A 15,891-nucleotide genomic window follows, 5' to 3' on the forward strand; every position below is an offset into this window, starting at 1 on the left:
AGATAGAGGAAGAGGCGTTGGTATTGTGGTATGGATAGCTGGGGGTTGAGTATTTCTAGAAAGGAAAAAAAGAAAGAGAAAAACGTAAAGTGAAGGTGTTATGTGGAATGTTGGATATTTTATAATCATTATTATTATTTATTTGTGTAACATTTTATGTCGGACCCGTACTCTGTTTTTCGCAAGTAATCGTTCAATGTATAAAATGTATTGCATAACAGGTACTATTCAGCTACCTTTTTAAACATGTGTATTTTTGCAAATTCTTTAATATCTTTTGGTAATTTATTGTACACTTTTATTCCTTGGTAGAAAATTCTGTTTTGAGCTTTATGTTTATTTTTCCTTGTGCATGGTCATGAACAGAGATGTTTGTGCAATAATTACCACTGTTATTTTTGATGTGAACAACAGACTGGTAAATGTATTCACATGGAGCACCTCCTGCGTAGAACTTCCTCGTTCCTTACCTTATCAATCCACCTAATTTTCAACATTGGTCTGTAGCACCACATCTCAAAAGCTTCGATTCTCTTCTGTTCTGGTTTTCCCTCAGTCCATGTATCACTACCATACAATGCTGTACTCCAGACGCACATTCTCAGAAATTTCTTCCTCAAATTAAGCTCGATGTTTAATTTTAGTACACTTCTCTTGTCCAGGAATGTCGTTCTTGCCATAGCTAGTCTGCTTTTGATGTTCTCCTTGCTGTGTCCGTCATTGGTTATTTTACTGCCTAGGTAGCAGAATTCCTTAACTTCATCTACTTCGTGACCATCAGTCCTGATGTTAAGCATCTCGCTGTTCTCATTTCTACCACTTCTCATTACCTTCGTCTTCCTTCGATTTCCTCTTAGTCCATAATGTGTACTCATTTGACTGTTCATTCCGGTCGTCATGTCATTCTTCCTCACTTTCACTCAGGATAGCAATGTCATCAGCGAATCGTATCATTGATATCCTTTCACCTTGAATTTTAATTCCACTCCTGATCCTTTCTTATATTTCCATCACTGCTTCCTCGATGTACAGATTGAAAAGTAGGCGCGAAAAACTACATCCTTGTCTTAGACCCTTTTTAATGCGCGCACTTCGTTCTTGGTCGTGCAGTCTTATTATTCCCTCTTATCTGTTTTACATACTGTATATGACGCGTTTCTCCCTATAGCTTACCCTTACTTTTTTTCTGAATGTAGAACATCTTGAACCAATTTCCACTGTCGAACTCCTTCCCTGGTCGATAAATCCTATGAAAATGTTTTGAGTTTTCTTTAGTCTTGCTTCCATTATTAACCGCAACGTCAGAATTGCATTTTTCACGCCCTTATGTTTAGTAAAGCCAAACTGATCGTCATAAAGTGACAGAAAAATACTGTTTCAATTTGACATGAAGATGAAAATTTTCATTATAAAAAGTAAAAAATCTCGTCAGGTATCTACAATTTGTATATCACTATTGTTTACTTGTTACGTAAATCAGTACTCTTATTGGACCACGTACTACTGTAGTATCACAACCATCTGTACGATACAAATACATTGTTACTCACACTCTAAAGAACCTCTGTTTTAAAGGTACTTGTCTTCCCACATTAGGTTGCAATTACCTCTTTTAATGAAGTCACAAAATTCCCTAGTTTCCTCACGAAGCTGTACATGAGTAATGCATCACAAAATTCCTGAGAGGCGTCAGTGAAAAAACTTCAGAAAAGGAACGTGCATCGGCATATCCCGAAGGACGAAGAGTTTCGGCCCTTCTCATCTGTCATTTCTGTCACGCTCTCGTAGGCCAACATTTCCGTTAACTTTGTTGCCGTGCTGTAGGGAGACTTACATACTGAGAAAGAAAGCATAGCATTTTCTAAAAATGTTTTTTGCTTTCAAACTCATAGTTATCTGAAAACATCAAGAATAGTACTGAACTGCAAGATTTTCGTGCGTAAGCATGCTGACGACATTAAAGCATCTTACTGGCATAGAAAAGGTGTAAGTTAATAGCAGAAAAAATGCGTTGGTGAAGGTGGCCCGTTACTGGTACCAGTTCCGTTACAATGTATTTGACCTAGGGCTTTCTTTATTAGAGGACACTTGTGTAGCGAGTTTTAAAAATTAATTACACATGTACATTACCTGACAAAAAACATGAAGCACTCTGCAGGAGGAAACCTAACTAAACTACATTAATTTAACAATCGGATCTGCAGAAAATCTGACGTTCTGAACGTGGTCTAGCAGCGTCCACCTCCGTAGTGTAGCGATTCCGCCTACCACGCAGGGGGCCCGGGTTCGATTCCCGGCAGGGGACTGGGTGTTGTGTGTTCGGTCAGAGGCTGTTCGCCATCTGTAACAAAAAAGTGAGTATAGGAGTCAACGGTCAACTTAAGGGATGTCTTGTAACGTCCGCCCACACCAAACGCAACGAACTATATCGAAAAATGAAAGCCGGCAACGTCTTCGATTCATACTCGAAACGTCGACCGTCCCGGGCTCGAATCCTGCCGCGGCTTAAATTTTGATTAATAAACAGCATTGGCCGCCGAAGACTTCTGCCGTAAGAAGTCACCCTCATTCTGAGAATGGTCTTGTCATAGAGAGCACTCTCTTGTGTTACGATTGGATGATTGGGAAACTGCCCCTAAAGGCGGAAGAATCTGGAATGATCAGCTGCATGAGAATGCAGAAGGCAATGGAAACCAATGATTTAAAGACACGTAACGTGTATTCACAGAACATGTGGTCAGTAATTGAAGAAGTGTCATGATGGTCTCTGGTCTCTCCATTAATAAAAGATTCCGGAATATGTTCCCCATTCGGATCGCCAGGAGGGGATTGCCAAGAGGGAGATTACCATGAGAAAAAGACTGAATAATCAGCGGAAGGACGACGTTCTACGAGTCGGGATGTGGAATGTCAGAAGCTTGAAGGTGGCAGGGACACTAGAAAATCTGAAAAGTGAAATATAAACGCTCTATCTAGATATAGTAGGCGTCAGTGAAGTGAACTGGAAAGAAGACAAGGATTTTTGATCAGATGAGTATAGACTAATATCAACAGCAGCAGAAAACGGTATAACATGAGTAGGATTCGTTATGGCTCAAATGGCTCTGATCACCATGGGACTCAACTGCTGAGGTCATCAGTCCCCTAGAACTTAGAACTACTTAAACCTAACCAACCTAAGGGCATCACACACATCCATTCGCGAGGCAGGATGCGAACCTGCGACCGTAGCGGTCTCACGGTTCCAGACTGTAGCGCCTAGAACCGCACGGGATTCAATATGAATCGGTCGGTAGGGCAGAGAGTGTGTTATAGTGAACAGTTCAGTGACAGGGTTGTTCTTATCAGAATCGACAGCAGACTAACATTAACAACGATAGTACCAGGTATACATGCCGACATCACAGGCTGAAGATTAAGAGGTAGAGAACGAATAACACAGTATGTAAAGGGGGATGAAAATCTAATAGTCATGGGGGACAGGAATGCAGCTGTACGGTAAGGAGTAGAAGAAAAGGTTACAGGAGAATAGGAGCGTGGGGCAAGGAATGGGAGAAGTGAAAAACTAATTGAGTTCTGTAACAGGTTTCGGCTAGTAACAGCGATTACTCTGTTTAGGAATCAGAAGAGGAGGAGGTATACTTGGAAAAGGCGAGCTGACACGGGAGGATTTCAGTTAGATTACATCATGGTCATACAGAGATTCCGAAATCAGATACGCAGTTGTAAGGCGTGCCTAGGAGCAGTCACAGACTCAAATCACAGTACAGTAGTGATGAAGTGTAGGCTGAAGCTTTCGACATTAGTCAAGAAGAATCAATACGCAAAGATGTGGAATACGAAATTACTAAGGAATGACGAGATACGGTTCAATTTCGCTAAAGCTATAGCTACAGCAATAAGGAATAGCTCAGTGGGTAGTACAGTTGAAGAGGAATGGACACCTCTAAAAAGGGCCATCACAGAAGTTGGGAAGGAAAACGTAGGTACAAAGAAGGTAACTGCGAAGAAACCATGGGTAACTGAAGAAATAATGCAATTGACCGATGAAAGGAGGAAGTACAAAAATTTTCTGTGAAACTCAGGATTAGAGAAATACAAGTCACTGAGGAATAAAAATACAGGAAGCGCAAGGAGGCTAAGACGATATGGCTGCAGGAAAAATGTGAACACATCGAAAAAAGAAAATAATTGTGGGAAGGACAGACTCAGCATACAGGAAAGTCGAAACAGAATTTAGTGACATTAAAAGCCAGGGTGATAACATTAAGAGTGCAATGGGAATTACACAGTTAAATCCACAGGAGAGAGCGGATATGTGGAAAGAAAGCCAATATATGAGGGGGAAGATTTGTCTGATGTGATAGAAGAAGAACCAGGAGGCGATTTAGAAGAGACAGGTGATCCAATTTTAGAATCAGAATTTAAAAGAGTTTTGGAGGACATAAGATCAAATAAGACAGAAGGGAAAGATAAAATTCCATCAGATTTTATAAAATAATTGGGGGAAGTACCGACAAAACGGCTATCCACGTTGGTGTGTAGAATACATGAGTCTGGCGAAGTAACATCTGACTTTCGGCAAAGCATCAACAACACATTTCCGAAGACGGCAAGAGCAATGTTATCTCCACGAGTCGGTTATCTGTTTAATTGCTCGAGGTAATTTTCGGATAGTGCACTCAGTATAATGTCAGAGCATCGAGTGACATTATACTGAGTGCACTATCCGAAAATTACCTCGAGCAATTAAACAGAGAACCGACTCGTGGAGATAACATCTTGGACTACTGATAACAAACAGACCCGAACTTTTCGACTCTTTAAGTGCAGAACAGGGAATCAGTGATCATAAGGGCGTTGCAGCATACCTGAATATGGAAGTTAATAGGAATATAAAAAAAGGGAGGAAGGTTTATCTGTTTAGCAAGAGTAATAGAAGGCAGATTTCAGACTACCTAACAGATCAAAACGAAAATTTCTGTTCCGACACTGACAATGTTGAGTGTTTATGGAAAAAGTTCAAGGCAATCGTAAAATGCGTTTTAGACAGGTACGTGCCGAGTAAAACTGTGAGGGACGGGAAAAACCCACCGTGGTACAACAATAAAGTTAGGAAACTACTGCGAAAGCAAGAGAGCTTCACTCCGAGTTTAAACGCAGCCAAAACCTCTCAGACAAACAGAAGCTAAACGATGTCAAAGTTAGCGTAAGGAGGGCTATGCGTGAAGCGTTCAGTGAATTCGAAAGTAAAATTCTATGTACCGACTTGACAGAAAATCCTAGGAAGTTCTGGTCTTACATTAAATCAGTAAGTGGCTCGAAACAGCATATCCAGACACTCCGGGATGATGATGGCGTTGAAACAGAGGATGACACGCGTGAAGCTGAAATACTAAACACCTTTTTCCAAAGCTGTTTCACAGAGGAAGACCGCACTGCAGTTCCTTCTCTAAATCCTCGCACAAACGAAAAAATGGCTGACATCGAAATAAGTGTCCAAGGAATAGGAAAGCAACTGGAATCACTCAATAGAGGAAAGTCCACTGGACCTGACGGGATACCAATTCGATTCTACACAGAGTACGCGAAAGAACTTGCCCCCCTTCTAACAGCCGTGTACCGCAAGTCTCTAGAGGAACGTAGGGTTCAAAATGATTGGAAAAGAGCACAGGTAGTCCCAGTCTTCAAGAAGGGTTGTCGAGCAGATGCGCAAAACTATAGACCTATATCTCTGACGTCGATCTGTTGTAGAATTTTAGAACATGTTTTTTGCTCGAGTATCATGTCGTTTTTGGAAACCCAGAATCTACTATGTAGCAATCGACATGGATTCCGGAAACAGCGATCGTGTGACACCCAATTCGCTTTATTTGTTAATGAGACCCAGAAAATATTAGATACAGGCTCCCAGGTAGATGCTACTTTTCTTGACTTCCGGAAGGCGTTCGATACAGTTCCGCACTGTCGCCTGATAAACAAAGTAAGAGCCTACGGAATATCAGACCAGCTGTGTGGCTGGATTGAAGAGTTTTTAGCAAACAGAACACAGCATGTTGTTATCAATGGAGAGACGTCTACAGACGTTAAAGTAACCTCTGGCGTGCCACAGGAGAGTGTTATGGGACCATTGCTTTTCACAATATATATAAATGACCTAGTAGATAGTGCCGGAAGTTCCATGCGGCTTTTCGCGGATGATGCTGTAGTACATAGAGAAGTTGTAGCATTAGAAAATTGTAGCGAAATGCAGGAAGATCTGCAGCGGATAGGCACTTGGTGCAGGGAGTGGCAACTGTCCCTTAACATAGACAAATGTAATGTATTGCGAATACATAGGAAGAAGGATCCTTTATTGTATGATTATATGATAGCGGAACAAACACTGGTAGCAGTTACTTCTGTAAAATATCTGGGAGTATGCGTGCGGAACGATTTGAAGTGGAATGATCATATAAAATTAATTGTTGGTAAGGCGGGTACCAGGTTGAGATTCATTGGGAGAGTGCTTAGAAAGTATAGTCCATCAACAAAGGAGGTGGCTTACAAAACACTCGTTCGACCTATACTTGAGTATTGCTCATCAGTGTGGGATCCGTACCAGATCGGTTTGACGGAGGAGATAGAGAAGATCCAAAGAAGAGCGGCGCGTTTCGTCACAGGGTTATTTGGTAAGCGTGATAGCGCTACGGAGATGTTTAATAAACTCAAGTGGCAGACTCTGCAAGAGAGGCGCTCTGTATCGCGGTGTAGATTGCTCGGCAGGTTTCGAGAGGGTGCGTTTCTGGATGAGGTATCGAATATATTGCTTCCCCCTACTTATACCTCCCGAGGAGATCACGAATGTAAAATTAGAGAGATTAGAGCGCGCACGGAGGCTTTCAGACAGTCGTTCTTCCCGCGAACCATTCGCGACTGGAACAGGAAAGGGAGGTAATGACAGTGGCACGTAAAGTGCCCTCCACCACACACCGTTGGGTGGCTTGCGGAGTATAAATGTAGATGTAGATGTAGCTGACAGGTGCGAGAATTATCTCACAATCAGCTTAACAGCTCATTCATCCAAGTTGGCTACGGTCGCAGGTTCGAATCCTGCCTCGGGCATTGATGTGTGTGATGTCCTTAGGTTAGTTTGGTTTAAGTAGTTCTAAGTTCTAGGGGACTGATGACCTCAGATGTTAAATCCCATAGTGCTCAGAGCCATTTGAACCATTTGAATCATCCAAGTTGTTTACTAGAATAATATACACAAGAACGGAAAAGGAAGTTAAGGATGCGCTAGATGACCATCAGTTTGGCTTTAGGAAAAGTAAAGGCGCTAGAGAGGCAATTCTGACGTTGCGTTTAATAATGGAAGCAAGACTAAAGAAAAATCAAGACCCGTTCATAAGTTCTGTCGACCTGGAAAAAGAAATAGAGGCAAGCTATAGGAAAAGGCGGTTAATGTACAGTGTGTACAGGAACTAAGAGGGAACAACAAGGTTGGAACACCAGAACGTAGTGCATGGATTAAAAAGTGCGTAAAACAGGGCTTTAATCTTTCGCCCCTGCCGTTCAGTCTATATGTCTAAGAAGCAATGACGGAAATGAATGTTTAAGAGTGGGATTAAAGTTAAAAGTGAAGGACATCATTGTTAAGATTCGCTGACGACACTGCTATCTTCAGTGAAAGTGAAGGAGAATTACAGGATCTGTTGAATGGAATGAACAGTGTAATGAATACAGAATATGGATTGAGAGGAAAACGAAGAAAGGTGATAGTAATGAGAAGTAGCAAGAATGAGAACAGTGAGAAAATTCAACATTAGGAACGACGGTCACGAAGTTGATGAAGTCTGGGAAGTCCTTTTACATAGGCAGAAAAATAACCAATGACGGAAGGCAGAAGGAGGACAATAAAAGCAGATTGTCACTAGCAAAAATGGCATACGTGCCAAGAGAAGTCTACTAGTATCAAATCTAGGCCTTCATTCAAGGAAGAATTTTCTCATAATGCACATTTGGAGCCCAGCATTGTACGGTAGTGGAACATGGTGGGAAAACTGGAAGAGAAGAGAATCGAAGCATTTGAGATGTCGTGCTACAGGCGATGTTGAAAGTTGGGTGGAACGATAAGGTAAGGAATGAGGAGGTTCTTCGCAAAATCTCAGAGACCAGAATATGTGGAATACAATGACTAGGAGAAGAGACAGGATGATAGGACATCTGTTAAGACATGAAAGAATGACTTCCATTTTACTAGAGGGAACAGTAGAGGGCAAAGACTGTAGAGGAAGACAGAAATTGTAATACATCCAGCAAACAATTGAGGACGTAGGTTGAAAATGCTACTCTGAGATGAATAGGTAGGCGCAGGAGAGGATTTCGTGGAGGGCAAAATTAAAACTGTCAGAAGACTGATGACTCAAAAAAAGTGGCAAAAGCCCAAAGTATTGTATGACTCTTTTCTCCATGACGTTCTCTTTATGAAGTGGCTAATACTTTTTTTAATGTGAAGAGCTCATTTCTATGTAAACAAGTTATATATTTTCCCGATAGAGTAGGAGTTACGCCTCTACATAGGCGCAAAATTATGATAAATGGAAACAACCAATCATCTTACTCTACGGAGATGGCCACGTCGGGCAAGAAAATATACCTTCGCCTGGAGGAGGATCACCGAAAATTGATACAGCAAGAATCAAAACAACTTAACATATATTAGGGCAGGAGTTGTATAAGAGTGTTGCCCAATTTCAAAGATGCGTAAGAGAAAATGAGGTTTGTCGGACATATCATGAAGATTGAGGACAACTCGTATACCAAGAAGACTTGGAACGTAACATGCTTAACATGGAACAAGTAGACGAAAAAAAGTTCAAATGGCTCTATGCCCTATGGGACTTAACATATGAGGTCATCAGTCCCCTTGACTTAGAACTACCTATACGTAACTGATCTAAGGACATCACGCACATCCATGCTGGAGGCAGGATTCGAACCTACGAACGTAGCAGCAGCGTGGTTCCGGATCGAAGGGCCTAGAACCCCTCAGCCACAGCGACCGGCGAAAAGAAGTCACAGGGTATTGAAAAAATTGGAATAAGCGGAAAAGCCGTTCGCAAGAATGGAAGGCAGTTCAACTTATCGCAGAAAAGTGGTTGGATGTAGGGGGATTGGTATCAGAATCAAGGGAGCAGAGAGAACCTGGAGATCTGAGAAGCCAAATGGTAATGGGGAATAACAAGCCACCTGCGATCCTAAAAGGTCGTGACGAACCAAATGATAATTGTAATAATTAATGTATGGGCTGTTTCAACTTTACGAGTATCTTGAAGACTTACTGTAAACATGGTAATGCAATTAACTGCAGATTCACAGAAAACGTTTTTCCCAATGAACTATACAGTAAATGATCCCTTATAGTTTTGAATATATGTTCAGGTCCATAGTTGCTCTTCATCGATATTTTATAAACGGCTGATTAATGCAGGACCAAATGATTTGTTCACTTACCTAATGGTACAAAATATTGGAATTACAGACAGGCTGTATTTGAAAGCTATCTGAAAAAGGACTTGATCGAAGTACTTCTGTTCCATACAAGAATCCTCCAATCCTATGTACTGGTGCTTATATACACACATATTTCTGATATAAAATTCTGTATATACTCTTAGATAAACTCATCTATTAGTGAACAGCAAGTTGGTATATTTAAATGACCATTACGTTATTAACTGATAACGGATTCGTTCCATGAGATGCTACCTTGGGATCAAGGAAAAAGCAACCTAGCTTACACAAAAACTGGTGTGTATTATGAATATAAGTACTTCCTGCGTAAATAGCAATTTTTGATTTTTTCCTAAAACAATAATGGAACAAAGGAATAAATTTGTCAGACTTAAAGTGGAGAAGACTGAAAAGTTTCCAGGACTTTGCACAAATTGTTCAGTCTACTACGTATAATATATGTCAAATCGTGAAGATTGACTACAAGACTGTTTCAAAAATTAATATCCAAGTTTGACTTCCTACTTTTTCACTCTCTCTGCTCACAAATTCAATTAGAACACAGAATGTACTAACTTCAGTCAGTTGAAGCAAATAAATATCTTTGTACATTTGGTTTACTTTAAGTAATTCGTTCGTCTCTTTGTATGTTAAATAGATTCTAAGCGACTGTAATTTCTCAGACAAGTAACTTTTTGTTTCTTGACCCTGCTGTTGTGTTCGAGAACATATCACCCGAAATTGTTATACAATTCGTTTCTCATTATTTAAATACTAGCATAACTCCATGAAATTCTGTGACCAGTCTGAAAATGTTTGTGCAGTTTTAAATCATTTTTAGTAACTTGGTCATATATCTTGTAAGTAACATATCCCACCTTTAGGTGACAATGACCAGACATAAATATGATTAGTCTAACGTCATATATCCTTCAATTTCCTGTTTCAGATGTAGTTAAAAGACAGGTAAATCAAATCAAGTAAGGAAATGGAAACTATGAGGGCCGGGAGGAACAAAAAGATTACAAGGAGCTAAGAAAAGAAGTTGAAGAGGTCTGTATCCATCACAGCAAATGAACTACATCGAAAAGGAAAGAAAGTTACGTATAATTATAATAAAAAAGAAACATTTATTAAAAGCACACGAATGACACTGAAGTAGAACGACAATTGGTAGAGTAATTCGCAGAATTTCCGAACTGCCATGACCCCTCCGAATTTCTTCTATGAGAGGTACCGGACACTGGACAGAGAAAAGTAGATCCCCTAAGTGAAGATAAATACGAAAAATAATTAAAATCAAAATAAAGACAGTGTGGCCTCCGCTGGAAATCAAATTTCAAGAGAACTAATGAAGAATGGAGGGCCAATACTTACAGTTCATAACTTGTCTTAGACGAGGAGAAGCAACTTCTGTAATACCATTTAATTAATTTTGGAAAAGATAAACAGAAAACACCTAAAATTAAACCAATTTAGAATAAAACTAGCTGATAACATTATAAATCATCTCACGATTTTGTTTAATAAGTGATAGCAAAGATGACTTGCAGCTCATGACAACCTCTTGCGGAAATATTTCGATTAAATCAGGTTTAAAAATTAATGAGGAGAAACTGTGTACATGGTTATGAGCAAGGTATCGAATGGTGGTACCCAATTCACAGCTCATGAAGTAACTTTAAACGAAGAGACCGTTTTAAAAATAAGGGAAGCATTTTTAGCGAGCGAGATCGCAGCAGTAAATACAGCATGTTTTAGTTTACGGGGCGCGCTGTGCAGTATAGCAGTTTCTAGATATTTTTAACTTAATCTATACCCTTCACTAAGTTTTTGAAACATTAACTTCAGAAAAACAGATGGACAAGACCTGCTAGTCATGAAGCGAAAAACATAAAGAAACATGTTTGGTCCCAAGAGGGACCCCTGGTCATAGGAATGGAGAATATTTAAAAACCAGGAACTGGAACCAGGAACTGGAAAAAAGACTACTGTGGGTTGAGTTCTTAATCAGGATCGAAGACGAAAGACTACCGCGAGTAGTATTTTCAGTACGCTTGGATGGCAAAAGGGGCTGAGGAGCGCCACTGACCGGATAAAAGGATGATTTGAACAGGAATACCTGGACGGTAGGTTTGAGAAAAAGAGAATGGGCCATGAAAGCGAAGAAGAGAAATGATTGGTGGAGGAATGTAAAAAAACGCATATAGTGTACCAGACCAAAGTGACAGTTACGAAGAAGAAGTTATACTTTATGGCACTATTTATTTTTATCATACCAATTTACTCGGAACAATCAACAAAGCTATTGCATTTACAACAATGGGCTTTCCTCTCGTTTATTCAAGGAATTATTTAGCAATTCTCAATGTTTCTGCTCAGTCAGAATTGTGACACCACAGCAACTGGGTCATTGGCATGTTGAGTTGGTAGAACTAGTAACCTCCTTACATATGAAGGAACACTTTCTGAGTCTGAAGATCGTTAAAGTAATTCATCTAAAACCAAGTGTTCAAATGACAGTGAAGACGGATCACGTCCTGTACGAAATAGTGTACAATCCTTTCTTCTCAAAAATATAGTAGTAGAGACTGGAAATTACTCCTACTAGCATTACAGTTGCCTGTCAATTTGGAACGTCATCAAGATTATCCTAGAAATTCCCAGGTTTGTCACTAGTAGAATAGTGACGTAAAATTTTCGTTCGTTGCGGAGTTTTGTACACCGACACAAAATGAAGTAATTGAGATGTCAAATAGTGATGGCAGTGCGTCTATGGTCAACAACGGACCAACCCTTACGGTCCTATTTCTAGCAAATCCTAGGCCCTTTATTCCTCGTGGTTGTATACTGATTACAAGGCCAATTTACAAAAAAAAGATAGTGAGATAAGGATACTGGACAGAACGTATTTCGAGAAGCAACCTCCAATGAAAGACTGTAAGATACCGCGTATCTAGCGAAATCCTCTAGAGATGATGGAGGACGCACCGATAAGCTTTCAGCAATTCTTAGTATATGGGAGATATATCTATGAGGAAATGTTACTATCGACAAACAGTTAATATCATTTCGAGGTTTTTGTCCATTCAAACAGTATACAGGGTGATCCATTGATCGTGACCGCGCCAAATATCTCACGAAATAAGCGTCAAACGAAAAAAACTACAAAGAACGAAATTTGTCTAGCTTGAAGAGGGAAACCAGATGGCGCTATGGTTGGTCCGCTAGATGGCGCTGCCATAGGTCTAACGGATATCAACAGACTCTTTTTAAATAGGGACCCCCACTTTTTATTACATACTCGCGTAGTACGTAAGGAAATATGAATGTTTTAGTTGGACCACTTTTTTCGCTTTGTGATAGATGGTGCTATAATAGTCACATACATATGGCTCACAATTTTAGACTAACAGTTGGTAACAGGTAGCTTTCCTAATTAAAATACAGAACGTAGTTACGTTTGAACGTTTTACTTCGGTTGTTCCAATGTGATACATGTACCTTTGTGAACTTATAATTTCTGAGAACGCATGATGTTACAGCGTGATTACCTGTAAATACCACATTAATGTTATAAATGCTCAAAATGATGTCCGCCAACCTCAATGCATTTGGCAATACATGTAACGGCATTCCTCTCAACAGCGAGTAGTTCACCTTCCGTAATGTTCGCACACGCATTGACAATGCACTGACGCATGTTGTGAGGCGTTGTCGGTGGATCACGGAAGCAAATATCCTTTAACTTTCCCCACAGAAGGAAATCCGGGGTCGTCAGATCCGGCGAATGTGCCGGCCATTGTATGGTGCTTCGATAACCAATCCAACTGTCATGAAAGATGCTATTCAATTTCACTTCAACCGCGCGTGAGCTATGTGCCGGACATCCATCATGTTGGAAGTACATCGCCATTCTATCATGCAGTGAAACATCTTGTAGTAACTTCGGTAGAACATTACGTAGGAAATCAGCATACACTGTACCATTTAGATTGCCATCGATAAAATGGGGGCAAATTATTCTTCCTCCCATAATGCCGCACCGTACATAAACCGGCCAAAGTCGCTACGTTCCACTCGTCGCAGCCATCGTGGATTTTACGTTGCCCAATAGTGCATATTATGCCGGTTTACGTTACCGCTGCTGGTGAATGACGCTTCGTCGCTAAATAGAACGCATCCAAAAAATCTCTCGTGCCCAGTGGCAGAACTGTACACGACGTTCAAAGTCGCCATGCAATTCCTAGTGCATAGAAACATGGTAACGGTGCAATCGATGTTGATGTAGCATTCTCAACACCGACGGTTTGAGATTCCCGATTCTCGCATAATTTGTCTGCTACTGATGTGTGGATTAGCCGCGACAGCAGCTAAAACACCTACTTGGGCATCATCATTTGTTGCAGGTGGTGATTGACGCTTTACATGTGGCTGAACACTTACTGTTTCCTTAAATAACGTAACTATCCGGCGAACGGTCCGGACACTTGCATGATGTCGTCCAGGATACCGAGCAGCATACATAGCACACGCCCGTTGGGCATTTTGATCGCAATAGCCGTACATCAACAGGATATCGACCTTTTCCGCAATTGGCAAACGGTTCATTTTAACACGGATAATGTATCACGAAGCAAATACCGTCCGCACTGGCGGAATGTTACATGATACTATGTACTTATACGTTTGTGACCATTACAGCACCATGTATCACAAAGCGAAAAAAGTGGTCCAACTGAAACATTCATATTTATTTACATACTACACGAATACGTAATAAAAATGAGGTTGCTGTTTTAAAAAAACGCAGTTCATATCCGTTTGACCTATGACAGCACCATCTAGCGGGCCAACGATAGCGCCATCTGGTTTCCCCTTCAAGCTAGACGAGTTTCGTTCTTTGTAGTTTTTTTAGTTTGATGCTTATTTCATGAGATTCTTGGCCCGGTCACTATCAATGGACCCTCCCCCCCTGTACCTCCAGGAAAGTGGCAAAATATGAGGTCCAAGTAGGGACTTTGTGTGACAGCAAATCTTCATAGTTACTGTAAGAGAAGAGTGGAGCAGAATCCGAAGAAAAACAACGAGAGAGGGTACTTGTAGATATCAGATCACGAGACCACATTTCGCGTCATTCAGTTTGAAACTGCTGTGCCTGAAAAGCAAATTATAAATTTAGGGATCTGTACGGAAAAATAAGCCAGAGCTTCCGCAAAATATGACCAACAAGGAGTTTCACGTTCTTCACTTTACTTCACAAATGACATTACTGTGGTCACTCACATTCCTAAGAGAAATAAGTATGGTGTACTACCGAGCACAATCCACTATGACGATGAAATCAATGACAGGCCTGATTAAAAGCCAGATATGATATTGGACTAATTCAACGAAACGGGCTATAGACAGTCTTGACCAGCTAACATACACATGCAAACGAAAAACCAACAGGTGGCCCATTATAGTTTTTCTCCACGTTCCTGATATTTCTGCATGTAACGCATAATGTTTTTGGGAGACTTCGAAAGACCCTGATTGGAATGCAAGAAGTTTGACTAGAAGAACAATATTCTCGGAGAAATTTGGAAAGTCTCTGGTAGTACAGTACATTTCGTCAAGGATGTATTTCCCAAGAATAGAAGATTGCCTAATACTGAGCAAGAGCATCCATAGCCCTGAAAGTGTGACACGTGTATCAGAATCAGTTTCAGTTCACCAAGCAATGGTTTAAATGGCTCTGAGCACTATGGGACTTAACATCTGTGGTCATCAGTCCCCTAGAACTTAGAAATACTTAAACCTAACTAACTTAAGATCATCACACACATCCATGCCCGAGGCAGGATTCGAACCTGCAACCGTAGCGGTCGCGCGGTTCCAGACTGAAGCGCCTAGAACCGCTCGGCCACAGGCTGTCGGCTCACCAAGCAATGACAATGAAACAAACTTATTGCGTGGAAAAATAACGAACATGTCTGCATAACACATATCACCTATTTGTCCAGGCTGCAGCGAGTAAGAACAAAAGTTAGAAAAAAATGTGAACACCTTCAAAAATATGTACACGTATCGGAAAAAAATTCTTTCATATTTGCCATTTCGTCGATATTTATTTAAGTAATTATGTCCAAGTTACGGCAAATTAAGTAACAAAGTAAATTAAAAATTATCTGTTGTGTCAAAGTGACCCCATGTGAAAATTCAAGTGAATATTAAAATAAGACATTTTGTCAAATAAAGTTCTGTGTATTAATATTATTTACAGAAGACATTGGAATACAAAAATGCCAACAACTGTACGAAAAATGGGTGTTTGTAGAAGTTTTTTCTAGTATACTGACGCCAGCAGTACGTTTCTATAGTAAAAGTGAACAGAACACCATGGTTTATGAT

Source organism: Schistocerca serialis, chromosome 1 (assembly GCF_023864345.2).
Source record: "Schistocerca serialis cubense isolate TAMUIC-IGC-003099 chromosome 1, iqSchSeri2.2, whole genome shotgun sequence".
In the NCBI taxonomy this organism is placed as follows: domain Eukaryota; kingdom Metazoa; phylum Arthropoda; class Insecta; order Orthoptera; family Acrididae; genus Schistocerca; species Schistocerca serialis.